Source organism: Mus musculus, chromosome 6, assembly GCF_000001635.26.
Source record: "Mus musculus strain C57BL/6J chromosome 6, GRCm38.p6 C57BL/6J".
NCBI lineage: Eukaryota > Metazoa > Chordata > Mammalia > Rodentia > Muridae > Mus > Mus musculus.
The window spans coordinates 99,044,322-99,056,815 of record NC_000072.6 but is presented as its reverse complement, the minus strand read 5'-3'; the positions used below and the strand labels follow the sequence as shown (position 1 = coordinate 99,056,815).

The following is a 12,494-nucleotide window of genomic DNA, read 5'->3' as shown; positions in this document are numbered from 1 at the left end:
ATAAGCCTGTGTACCTCCCCTTGTATTAAGGCTGAACCAGGCGACTCAGTGGTAGGAAAGGGGTCCCAAAAGCAGGCAAAAGAGTCAGAGACAGCCTCCACTACCACTGTTAAGAGTCCCACAAAAACCCAAGCTACACAACCATAACCTATATGCAGAGGGTCAGTCCCATGCAGGTTCCCTGGTTGCTGTTTCAGTTTCTTTGAGCCCAGCATAGTTGATTCTGTGGGTTTGCTTGTGGTGTCCTTGACCTCTCTGGCTTGTGCAATCCTTCTGCCCCCTCTTCCACAGGATTCCCCACGTACCATCTAATGGTTTGCTGTGGGTCTCTGCATCTGTTTGCTGGAAGAAGCCTCTTTGAGGATGCTAATGCTAGGCTCCTGTCTGCATGGATTTTATCTTTTCAGGATTTTTTTTTTCTTTTTCTTTTTTTTACATTATTCCTAGTCTAACCAAGTTGGGAACTACTGTGTCTTGATAAAAATCATTTACCTGATTATTTTTTTTTTGTCTGAGTTCTGGATACTTTTCCAATAAGTGTTGAGACTAATCCATATCTCACTGTCAGACTGCACTGCTCAGGTAAGGCATATGTCAATCAAAGACTTGAGTGCTGTTTACAGTGCAGACTCTGAGTTTGTCCAGGACTTTCCTTCTGTCAGTGCTCCATAAACAAACTCCTGTTCTGATCATTATGCAAAATGCAGAAAGATGGAAGGAAGGAAGGAAGGAAGGAAGGAAGGAAGGAAGGAAGGAGAAAAAGAGAAAGAGAGAGAGAGACAGACAGACAGACACATTGCTGTGGAACCAGGAAGTCAGACTGGAGCTCTAAATACTGTGCCTGTCATACTGGTATAGGGCATCTCTACTCTATATGTTTCTTTTTTTTTGTTTTTTAAAAAATTTATTTATTATTATACATAAGTACACTTAAGACACACCAGAAGAGGGCTTCAGATCTCATTACGGGTGGTTGTGAGCCACCATGTGGTTTCTGGGATTTGAACTCAGGACCTTCAGAAGAGCAGTCAGTGCTCTTACCCGCTGAGCCATTACGCCAGCCCTATATGTTCATTTCTAATATTCCTCAGTCTTCAATGTTGGTTTTGCAGGTTTTGAACTGAGATGGTGCAATATCATCTTATAGTGGTTTTGCCTGTACGATCTCTACAGCATCTTAGGACAGTGGTCCTTGAGGGTGGTCCAGGCTGTGGGAGACCCAGATACTCACCTAACAGCAAGAGCTCATCTTTTCTTTGTTGTTGTTGTTGTTTTGTTTGTTTTTAAACATAGTTTTCCGATTGGAGTTCTACATAAGAGAGATACTATATCTTGCTAGTGATACTATATTTCGCTTGTGAGCACGTGTGCAAGCACACATATAACACATGACATATACATACATGCATGCATAAAGACTTATCAACTGCATTTCAGACATTTCAGAAATAGTTTGGTAGTAGTTAGTGAGTTACTGCATACTGCACCCACTCAGTGCCTTAGTCCAGATCTCTGTACTTTAACACCTTCATGTGAGGGTTGAACTGGGCAGAAACAGTTACCGTACAATGTCATAAACGCTCTCATGAATGGTCTCAGTGAGCTGTGGAGAGACCTGTGAGTAGGCTGCTCGGAATGTAGCTAGCACAAAGGCAGAACTAAAATGTACATTTTTATCTGATTTTATTTAAAACATTTTTAAAGATTTATTTATTTTTATTTATAGGCAGGCGTTTGCCTGCTTGTATGTATGTGTGCCACGTGCATGCCTGGTGCCCATGGAGACCAGTTGAGGGTGGTAGATTCTCCGGAACTAGTGTTTGTGTGTAGTTGTGAGCCTCTATGTGGGTGCTTGGAACCAAACCACAGTCCTTTTGCAAGAGCAGCTAGTGCTCTTTTTCACTGAGCCATTTTTTTCCAGTCACATTTTATTTTACATTTTAATAGCCACACGTGGCTGACAGCTACTGGTTTTGGACAATACAGATAGAGAACACTTCCATCATTGTAGAAAACCTCCATGGGACAATGCTAGTCTTGGTCCCCTCCCCTCTTAAAACAATGTGATAATTAAGTCCTTTTGCTGAGAGATGGGGTGGGAGGTTTCTTTGGGGAAAGTCGAACCTAGGACGTTACATGTGCTAGACAAATGCTGAGGCACTTCTAGCCCAAAGTGTTCTCTTGTGATGTGGCTTGCATCCGTGCATCTCTGAGTGGTCTCCTTCACTCCTTCCCACCACATTTCCTCTACTCCTCATTCATCGTGCTGTTCTCAGCACAGACAATATGCCTGGAAGCTCTGAGAGCATCTCCTACCTTCATCTTCTCCCCAGGCGCTCAAATCTCCCCTCCAAATAAGAAAGACTTGAAAGCCGTGGAAACCCAGCCAAACCCCTTCCTCCATGGTGAACTGCACAGACCCTTTGAAATATTTTTATTGTGCAGATTTCAGATGAAAATAAGAACTTCAGAAGAAAAGTTAAAAACTACCTCTCTTACTAAAGAAAAAAATGCTTTAAATCACTGCCTTCCTTCTGAGGCCAGCTGCCGCCTCCTCTCACTCACAAGAGGACCTCAGGCTTGGGTTTCCACCCATACTGCACTTCAGGTCCCCTGAGGCAGAGACTGGCCCCTGTCATGGTACCCCGCCCATCACTGCCACCTGTCCTGCATTCTTTTGCTTTTTCTAAATATTCATAGCTTCATAGTTTCTTACACCTGTTGCCCTTAGAGGAAGGGCCACTGATCTTTTATTAATGTGGTCAAATTGATCATCATGTTTACATTTGGAAGTAGAGTTACAGTTAATAGCTGATGACTAGTTTATATTTATTTTAGAAATAATAACCATATATAATCATGGCATCAAGTTCAATGGTTAAGTATATTGATTGACCAGGAAAAACAGTAGGAGCTGTCCTCATTGACCTGAGCTGTCAAATTGTGATAAAGTTTACTGTAAGCCGAATCTACCTAAATTCAGGCATTCTTACTTACTAAGCCATAGGACCTTAGCAGTGTGAGCCCACTTTCTGAGATTCTCTGAGGTAAATAAGACAACTGATAGAATTGTGTTGGAGGGCTAATCCATATTGTTCTCTGTCTCTCCCTCCCTCACCCCCCTCACACACACACACACACACGCACACACAGAAACACAGACACAAATGCAAGCACACAGTATTCAAAGTGTTACCTGCATATGCACCTGATACTCTGGGACTCATTGTGATGTTGATTGTAACTGAGGTCTTACAACCAGGAGTATTATACAACCGGTAAGTCCTCAGTATCAGGTTAGGAGCAGAGGACTATACTGATAGAGATGACGACTAGGGAGTGATCTGATTTTCTTTTTGCGTTCTACTTTATGTTTGTGGAAGGGAAACATGGCCTACAAACCTCTTATCACAAGGCCGTCTAGTCAGAGTTGAGTGTCCTTTCTTGGGAACTGAGTGAAGTGTCACTCTTCGCTGCCCTGTGACATTTTCCCCTTCAGGGAGTTCTCGTTGCACCTGCAGGCCATCCATTCTTTCACTTCTGCATTACTAACATTATTGACTGCACTTATGAAAACAAGGCTTGCGTTCCATAACAACCATCATGACAACTTTGATACACAGAAGACAATACTGTTTTAAAAATAAAACAGAACTTGGACCTTTCCAGAAAATATGAGACGATTAAGACATGGAATTGCTTGGGGGGAAGTGTGGATGTTGGTATTTATTTCATAATGGAATAAAGCTGCTGAGAGGTTTAAGGCTGAGTAATTGATTCTGTCTTCGTGATTACAAATGGATCGGCCCACGGGCTAGACCATTTTGCTTGTACACACAGCGGTTAACATTTTCCAGGGTTCGTTGTAAAGGTTAAGAAACCTGGAAATCTCCAATTAAATTGCAACTCGTGGCTTCTCTAGAGTCGCAGCAATAAAATCACCAGAGCCACTTGCATTGTCTCCACAGCTTGTTCCTGAAGAGCATGGCATCTGTTCTTTCCTTCTGTGTTGTGGAGATGGCCTGTCCCCCTTATTTTGTCTATGACCTTCTTCAATAAGCACACCTACAATATTGAGGCTTAAGGAATTAGTTATCTGTCTGTCTATTTATCTATCTTTGTTATTTCTAGGGCCAGCACTTAGCCTTTATCCTCCGTGGCTGCACCCCCTGGTATACATCTGTCTGTCTGTCTCTCCATCATCATCCTCTCTCTCTCTCTCTCTCTCTCTCTCTCTCTCTCTCTCTCTCTCTGTTATTTCTCAGACCAGCATTTCGTTTTCATCCTCCGTGGCTGCTCTCCCTGGTATACATTCAGTATACATTCTGTGTACTTCCCTATCCAGCCTTTTGAGATATGGTGCTCAGCTTTTCTGTCTGTGTGCAGAAGTGACCCTCTAGGGTAAAAATGAAGTAACAGGTCATTGCAAAGCCAGCAGTCTATCTAAGACAGTTGCTCCACCTCTACCTCTAACCCACTTATAGGTTCTGATATTTTGGTGATTATCATAGACCTTTATTCTTATAATAACAATGCCAATGCTTAGTATGTTGCACAGTCCTGAGACTTGGGGGTTGATGTCTTTGAGTGGTTCTGTCTTGAGATTACAGGCTAAGTTAAGACTGAGGTGTAATTGGGGCGACAGGATTTCCCACTTCAGAGATGGCTCATTCACATGGTCTTTGGCAGAAGGCCCCAGCTCCTCATGGTGTGGTGGTGTGGACTTCTTTATTGTGATGCTTGCCTAATTCCATGGAACAGCATCTAGCTTCCCCTGACTCAGGACTTATTAATTCTCTTTCACATAAGGAATACCTAAGCTAGTTAACTTAAAGATAAGAGTGGTACTGTACAAAATACAGTTTATACTATCACTCAGGAAGAAGTTAGCTTGGTCTACACAGTGAGTTCCAGGTCAGCCAGGGCTACATAGTGCTTCCCTGTCTAACCACAAAATCAAACAAAATGGGGAGGGGGTTTCATAGTTGTGAAAATTTCATCCCATATTTGGGGAGTCCCCTTCCTTTGGGGCCTGTGAATGTATCATAGGAGTCCATGACATAGCAAGCTTTCTTTCTGTGACTGAGAAGTGAGAAGAGGTGGGTATCTCACAGTCCCCTTCAAGTACCAATGACTTAGTGCCCCACCTCAGAAGGACCCACCAACTTCCAAGTGCCTCAAACTTAGAACCAAGTCTTTAACACATTGGCCTTTGGGAGACATGTGCCCATACTATAGCAGTTTGCAAGCAAACCTAGCCTCTCCACTCACATGCCAATATTGCCATCACATCTATTGTGCACATAGAATAGCGCTGTCTTGAAGGCTGGTTTACCAATCTCAACCTTCTTACCTGCCTTATTTACTATCAACACATGAACAAGTGCCATAGCTTGTAATGTCTTGCTTCTCTCAGCTGTGCGAGCCAGAAAACAAAATCAATGACTACCATGTGATCTGAGCCCTGGTGAGCACTGTTGGCCAAGCATTGTGCTGCTCAATAAAAGATCTGCCTGTTACTAACAAGGGGTGGCCAAAGAAGAGGGAACAGCCAGTGGGCAAAGGCAGCTTCATTTGTTCTTTTCCATATCAGTGGGAACCCCGTCGCTCCCCAGATCCTTGGCTCCTAGCATTAGTTCATTTGTCTTGTTTTGATACAAGAGTCCCACTTTGGTTGCCTGGGTTGCCTTGAAACTCAACAGTCTACCTGTCTTCTTCGCTTCTCACTTGGTGGGATTTCATATGTGCACCACCATGTTCTGCCGTTTTGCTTCTAGACCATACTCTCATATCCTGGCTTAACCTTGTTTTCATTCACACACACACACACACACACACACACACACACACACACATATGTGTATATATGTATATATATATGGAGGGGTTGGGGGAGGAAGGAAGGAAAACTTTTGCATGCTGATCAGATTCATGTGGAAGCCTAATTATGCGGTGACTGGCTTTCTGTGTATTTCCCCTTTTTCTCCCCACAAAGATTTTACAACATTTTCATATGCAAACAGGTGTTTTTGTTTGTTTCACATCAGTTACTTTTGCATAATGTGATGAGCCCATGTACAGTAATTCATAGAAAGTGACAGTCATCTGGCTCAAGTGCCCTCCTCCTCACAACCAGCCTACTAAATATAGAATCTTCTTAGAGCCATAAAAGGCACCAATAAAAAAAATATGCATTTTTAAAAAGGTCAGAGTTTCCCCACCCACGAATTTGGTTATAAAAACAGCAAAGCAGGTTTTTGGTTTTTTGGTTTTTTTTTTTTTTTTTAACTTGAATCAGTAAATTTTTAATTTAAATAGTATCCTGTTTTGACAAAGTGCTAAACCACAGAAGTCTCTGTAGAAGATCTGACAAGCCTCTGTCAATATGGATGGCATCTCCACAGGAAACTTAGGATGACTTCCTGCCACTCTGCGATGCTCTGACAGGGAATGTGGGCCTTTATTCATTGCATCCAAGGAGTGCTAAAACCTGCTGGATCCTGATTACATATACTTTACTGTGTTGTGCAGCCCTCTGGCAGACAACATCTGTATCGTTCCTTTTGTGCAGTCAGACAATACCAAACAGTGGACTTTTGACTTTTCTGAATGTGAACACCAGGATTAAAGGCGTGTAGGACCACCGCCCAGTTGCCCACTTTTTAATTTTTGGTTTTACGAGACGGGATTTCTCTGTATAGCCCTGGCTGTCCTGGAACTCACTCTTTAGACCAGGCTGGCCTCGAACTCAGAAATCCGCCTGCTTCTGCCTTCCAAGTGCTGGGATTAAAGGCCACTATTCTTTTGAATAAAGTTTCCCATTGGCCTAGAATTTAAAGGAAAGGTTAAGCAGACTCCAGGGCTCCCTACTACCCTTCACAGAGATTATAAGTATATACCGTCATGCCTGATTGATTGATTGATTTGTTGATTTATTTATTTATTTATTTATTTATTTATTTATTGTAGATGTTGGGAATCTATCTCAGGTGCTCACCACATGACAAAGCACCAGTGTCAGACAGTCTCCGCAGTCCCTTATCATTCTTGAATGTGCCCATAGTCAACAAAGAAATCCCAGATGCTCTAGGATGCTTTGCTGGAGTTGCGCGGCTGTGCCTTCCTTAGTTTTGCATGTTCAATAGAAAACAATGAATTTTACTGTGAAGGTGGCTGCATCTTTCTTATGGGGCCTCGAGGGTAAACAGCCATTCATTTTCATCTGTGAACACACATGTAGCTTGTGTTTGGTAGGGTGCCTGCTGGCTTTGGAAGTCATTATTTTCTGTAATGTCTATTCTCCATGGTTGTGCATAGATAGATTCTATGCCCCAGCGCTGGACGCAGAGGTAGCCTATCATTCTGGCCGAATGTGTTACAGTTGGAAGTCAGAAGCAAGTGATGAACCAAGAAAATAGCTTTTAATTTTACACAAACTGGTTTTCCGTTTGGCTGTGGGGTAGATGTTTGTAGCTCAGGGTCACGTTAAGATGCCACTCACACTTCAGAATGGAGTACTCTTGGAGAGTTTGTGCCCACGTGCCAGTCATGGACTTGGCGAGGGTGGAGATTGTCATCTCTAAACTCAGAAGGCAACCTTTATCTCCTGACCAGCCAGAGACACTGGAGCTTAGAGAAGATGATGATTCCAGAGTCTGTAAAAGGAAATTAGCATGACATTTATCAAATGTCTTCTTCCCTTGCTTTCCCTCGAATTCATTACCTGCTAATGACATTGGTATTGTGTGCTGTCCTATTAAGGGAAAAGGAGACGGTTACCTTTTAGGGAAAGTTCATACATCTGTTTAATACAGACTTCACCACCAGCTCAGAGTGGATAAACTAGGACAACAACAGGCACCATCTGAGAGGCACTGAGGTACTCTTGTCCCTAGGACAGTTGTTTATATGGAATCCTAGCTTCAAGGGTGGGGTTGTAAACTGTACAGTTGTGACAGATATCACTCCAAACCGTGTGCATAGCTCCAATTTAACAATTGCCCCACCGTGCCATCAGAAGTCTTAGCCCAGGATGAAGAAACAGATTCCTACCAGCACCTGGTCTGCCATTATTATTATTAGGCAAATTAATTAATAAATGTCTTATGTTTGTTGGTGCATTCCCTGGAATGTATGGATTACAATAAAGTACTTGCTAACAGATTGTTAAATCATTTATTGCCAGACTCTATGAACGTATAATTGTCACGATTTGGCGTACTGGATCTAGATACCCATCATGGAAGGACCAAACAAAATGGGGACCTCCCAGAATGTGCCAGTCACTCAGCAAAGCCGCTGATACTGTGACGAGAAGTTGGGCAGTTGGTGACAATTCTAGGAACCCAGTAGTAGTGCTGGACAGAGAAAACTCAAAGCCATTGGGCTTTTCTGGTCATCTGCAGGATTTGCAAAGGTACATATTAGTGGGGAAGTAAAAAGACTAAATAAATGGAAAACAGACAGTAGTTGTGAACCACTGATGAGCTGGGCAGGACACAGAGCAGCACTGGTTTTAGTAGATTTCAACAAGATAACCAAGTAGAAGAAATAAATAGGCCACTAGTTGGGAGTGGGTCTTTTATGCCCAAATTGGGTACATTTAAGCAATGATTCATTTTAAAGAGAGGAAATCAAAGCCTGTAGAAGATACTGTTAGCGTCATTCAAGACAAGGTTAATCCATGAATAACCTATCCTGCATTTTAATGCGTTTATTCTCAGTCAGGAATTTCAGTAACTTAACTTACACAGTTAGATGGCTTTTGGAAGGGGCCACCATGAAGAAAAGCTGCATTCCCTAGAATGTATGGATTACAATAAAGTAGTTGCTAACAGATTGTTAAATCATTTATTGCCAGACTCTATGAAAGTATAATTGTCATGATTTGGCATAGTAGATCTAGAACAGAAAAGAATCTGAAATGTCAGATTCAGTGCAATGGGAGAAACAAGCTCGAAAGGAACTAGTGTAGAGTTTTCCTGTGTGTGTGTGTGTGTGTGTGTGTGTGTGTGTGTACATATGAATGACAGTATGAGACTTAGAAACACTTTGAAGGTGACCCATTGGACCACAAGACACCTCAGTTGGAACTTTCATCATGAGCCTTGGTGTATGTATGTTTGGGGCAGTGTTTTAAAGATCTTGCAGAACCTAAGATGTCTTTTAAGTATTCCGGGATTTTCATGTATAGAGGGCACTTTATTGAACTTTAAAATGGTATTGTAGGTGTATCCTGATAAGAACAATAAAAATTCGTGACCCAGTCAGTCTCTGGCATGTGTCCAGGACACGTTGAGTGTGGCATGGTTTTAGAGCCTTCCTTCTAGCAGAATGTTAGAAGAAAGGCGCTGTGCACTGGCCAGCATGCTTTCTGTGAAGTGACAAGTCCTCAGTGTGATTTCTGGGGCTCCTCTCACTGCTTCCTGATCTCCCCATGAAAGGAGGCACCCGAGTCCATGCCAATGTGATGACCCAGCAAAGATCTGCAAGTGATGGGATCAGGGTTGGGGCTGTAGCTCATGGAACCTGCAAGTTCAAGGGTTAGCTTGCACTCCGACAACCTGGCCCTCCGGGAAGATCCTCAGGACTGGCTCTTGCTGGCTTGCTCAGGTCTGCTTCCTTTCTGTGTTGGCTTGTTCTCACTCAGAACCGCAGTTAGACTTATTTATAGCTTGGCAATCCTTTTGGTGAAGACTGGGTCTCCTGCCCAGTAATCTCAATAAAAGCCTCTGCATTTATTGAATGGCTTGGGTCACTTCTCTATCCTGATGCCCTGTGAATGGGAGAGGGGAATGAAGTGACAGGTGAGCTTGGATGGTGTGCCCACTCCTGGGTCTCCTGGGATGGAGTTGGCTCCCTTGAAAGTGCATAGATCCAGATTAGATGTAGTAGTATCCAGTAAGGTCCTTCAATTTCCCTTTTAAATCTTCATGTTCCTGCTAGTTATTATATACATTTTTCTCACTCCTATTATATTAAAGGGTGGGTCCATACTGTTCCACAGAGATCTAATTCATTTTTATGTGGCTTCCATATTATACCCATTTCACAGACTACTGTGTTCTATACTGTTAGTATTATCTGATAAGATTTTCTATATGGATAAACATGTTCTCATGGCACATGTATGTGTGGAGGTCAGTGGATAACTCGAAGCAGTTTGTTTTCTCCTACCACCGTGTGGAGTCTGTCTGTCAATCTCAGGTTGCCCAGCCTAGTAGCATGCTAGCTCCTCTCACTGGCCCAGAGAAGAAGTTCAATGTCCTCATTGTCCAATGATGGTTGTCATTATCTACCTTGGGTGCTAAGCACTTTCAATACAGCTAAGATAATGAAGGAACTGGTTTTTTTTTTTTTCATCTTAAAAGTAATCAGTTGAAATATCAGTAGTGATATGAGACTACTGTTTGTCATATTGAACAAGTAAGGTGTAGATCCATACCCAAATAAGCTTACATGGCTTTTGAGACAAATGAAGTATCTATAAACATGGCCCATGACTTAAATGTCAATGTCTTTTCCTGATAATATGTAATATTCATATGTAGCTTTTCAATCATAATTTATAGCTACAGTGGAAAACACAACTCATTCCAGTAAATACTGGTTTATTTATTTTTATTTATCTATTTACTACCTGTTGGAACTTGATCATCTTAGCTTTGTGGCAGCTTGTGGCCTTGCCGTTGTTGGGTGGTCTGAAGCCATGGAAAGAATGTCTCATTTAGGCGTCAAGAGTTTGGGGTTCTAGTCTCAGTTCTCCCAACTATGATTTAGCAACATGACCTTTCCTCTGTCACCTTTCCTGGGCACATGTTTCCTCATGTGGAAAGTGAGGGGGTGAGATGAAGATGATCTCTCAGCCTGCTTGCTCTCAGAATGTTTGTGGTTTTGTGATTTTTTTTGGTCTTCATTCTCGTGGTCAGGGTAGTAGTTGGAATTTCTCTGTGTAGCCATTGGGAGCTATAATACAGGGTTTTGAAAGAGTTGGGGGATACTTTGAACCACAGGTGAAACGTGGAATGGGCAAATAATTTTCACCTTCTTTTTAAAAAAAAAAAGGTTTATTTATTTATTTTTAAATTAGGTATATTCTTCATTTACATTTCAAATGCTATCCTGAAATTCCCCTATAACCTCCCATCACCCTGCTCCCCTACCCACCCACTCCCACTTCTTGGCCCTGGCATTCCCCTGTACTGAGGCATATAAAGTTTGCAAGACCAAGGGGCCTCTCTTCCCAATGATGGCCGACTAGGCCATCTTCTGCTACATATGCAGCTAGAGGCATGAGCTCTGGGGGTACTGGTTAGTTCATATTGTTGTTCCACCTATAGGGTTGCAGACCCCTTTAGCTCCTTGGGTACTTTCTCTAGCTCCTCCACTGGGCGCCCTGTGTTCCATCCAATAGCTCACTATGAACATCTACTTCTGTGTTTTAATTTTCACCTTCTTACAGGGATCTGCAGAGCCCCAGAGGGCAGATATAGTCTACTTCCTTATTGATGTGCATGTGTGCATGGACTCCTACTGTCTCTCTGTCTCTTTTTTGTCTGTCTCTCCCTGTGTCTCTGTCTCTCTGTGTGTGTGTGTGTATGTGTGTGGGGGGGGGGCGGGGGTTGATATCTGATGTCTTCCTCCATTGCTTTTTATTTATTTATGTTTAATCAGTATCAGGGATTGAACCTGGGGCCTCAGATACGCTAGGCAAATGCTCTGTAACTAAGCTATCTTCAGTCCTTACCTTATGTTTTTGGGATAAAGTTTTCACTGAACCTAGAGCTCCATTCATGGATTCAGCTAGGCAGGCTGGCCAGTAGGCACCAGAAATCTGCCTGCCTCTACCTTCCTCTCCCTACCCCCAGTACTGAGATCATAGAGCCGCCGTTCTAGCTGTCACTTGTGTTCTAGGGATCTGAACTCAGGGCCACATGCTTGCAAGGCACCGTTCTAATACAGAAGAAATGGAGAAGAAAGGCAAAACATAAAGAAATAATGAACAACTTCGTAAAGGTTTCATCTGAGGTCATCTGTTGTGCGCCTTTCGGGGGTTGAAGTCACTGCAGTGATGAAATACTCAAGCAAGAGTTTTCGAGGGATAGAAAATTTGGAGCTTCAGACCATTTTCTGTGTCCCTTGAATATTCATAATTAATAATGCTTGGTAATTGTGAAAAAGGGAAATCCAGAGCTGATAAGACTGGCCTGGTAACCAGGGGAGTTAGGGTTAACCGAGCTATTTGGAGTGATTTCGTTTGTAGACCTTGGATTTAGAAGGAAAAGATGAATCACAAATGAAGATCAAGAGGAAGGAAAGAACACTGGACAGATTTGCAAGAGCAGGTAGGAGGCTCCAGAGTGTTCCAAAGGACAGTGTGGTAGGATGCGTCAAACCAGTACAGAGGGAGCCGGCCATCGGCTGGGACTGGAGAGGAGCCGGATGATTGTTTGGTAATTTCTTCCTGATCTTCACGAGTGACGTGTGATGGGTGA

The 12,494-nt window shown here is 42.7% G+C and overlaps 1 protein-coding gene across 32 annotated transcripts in view; it reads left to right on the top strand.

The window, feature by feature from the left end:
* Nucleotides 1-12,494, top strand: part of Foxp1 (forkhead box P1) — a 597,405-nt gene that overhangs the window by 465,931 nt on the left and 118,980 nt on the right. For 2 of the 32 annotated variants that reach the window (XM_006505323.4, XM_006505320.4), the window contains exon 1: nucleotides 3,698-12,490. The exons of the other annotated variants lie outside the window; for them this stretch is intronic. The gene's annotated coding sequence lies outside the window, so the exon portion shown is untranslated. Of the gene's footprint in view, nucleotides 1-3,697; nucleotides 12,491-12,494 lie in introns of those variants that run through there. 32 annotated transcript variants of the gene reach the window in all.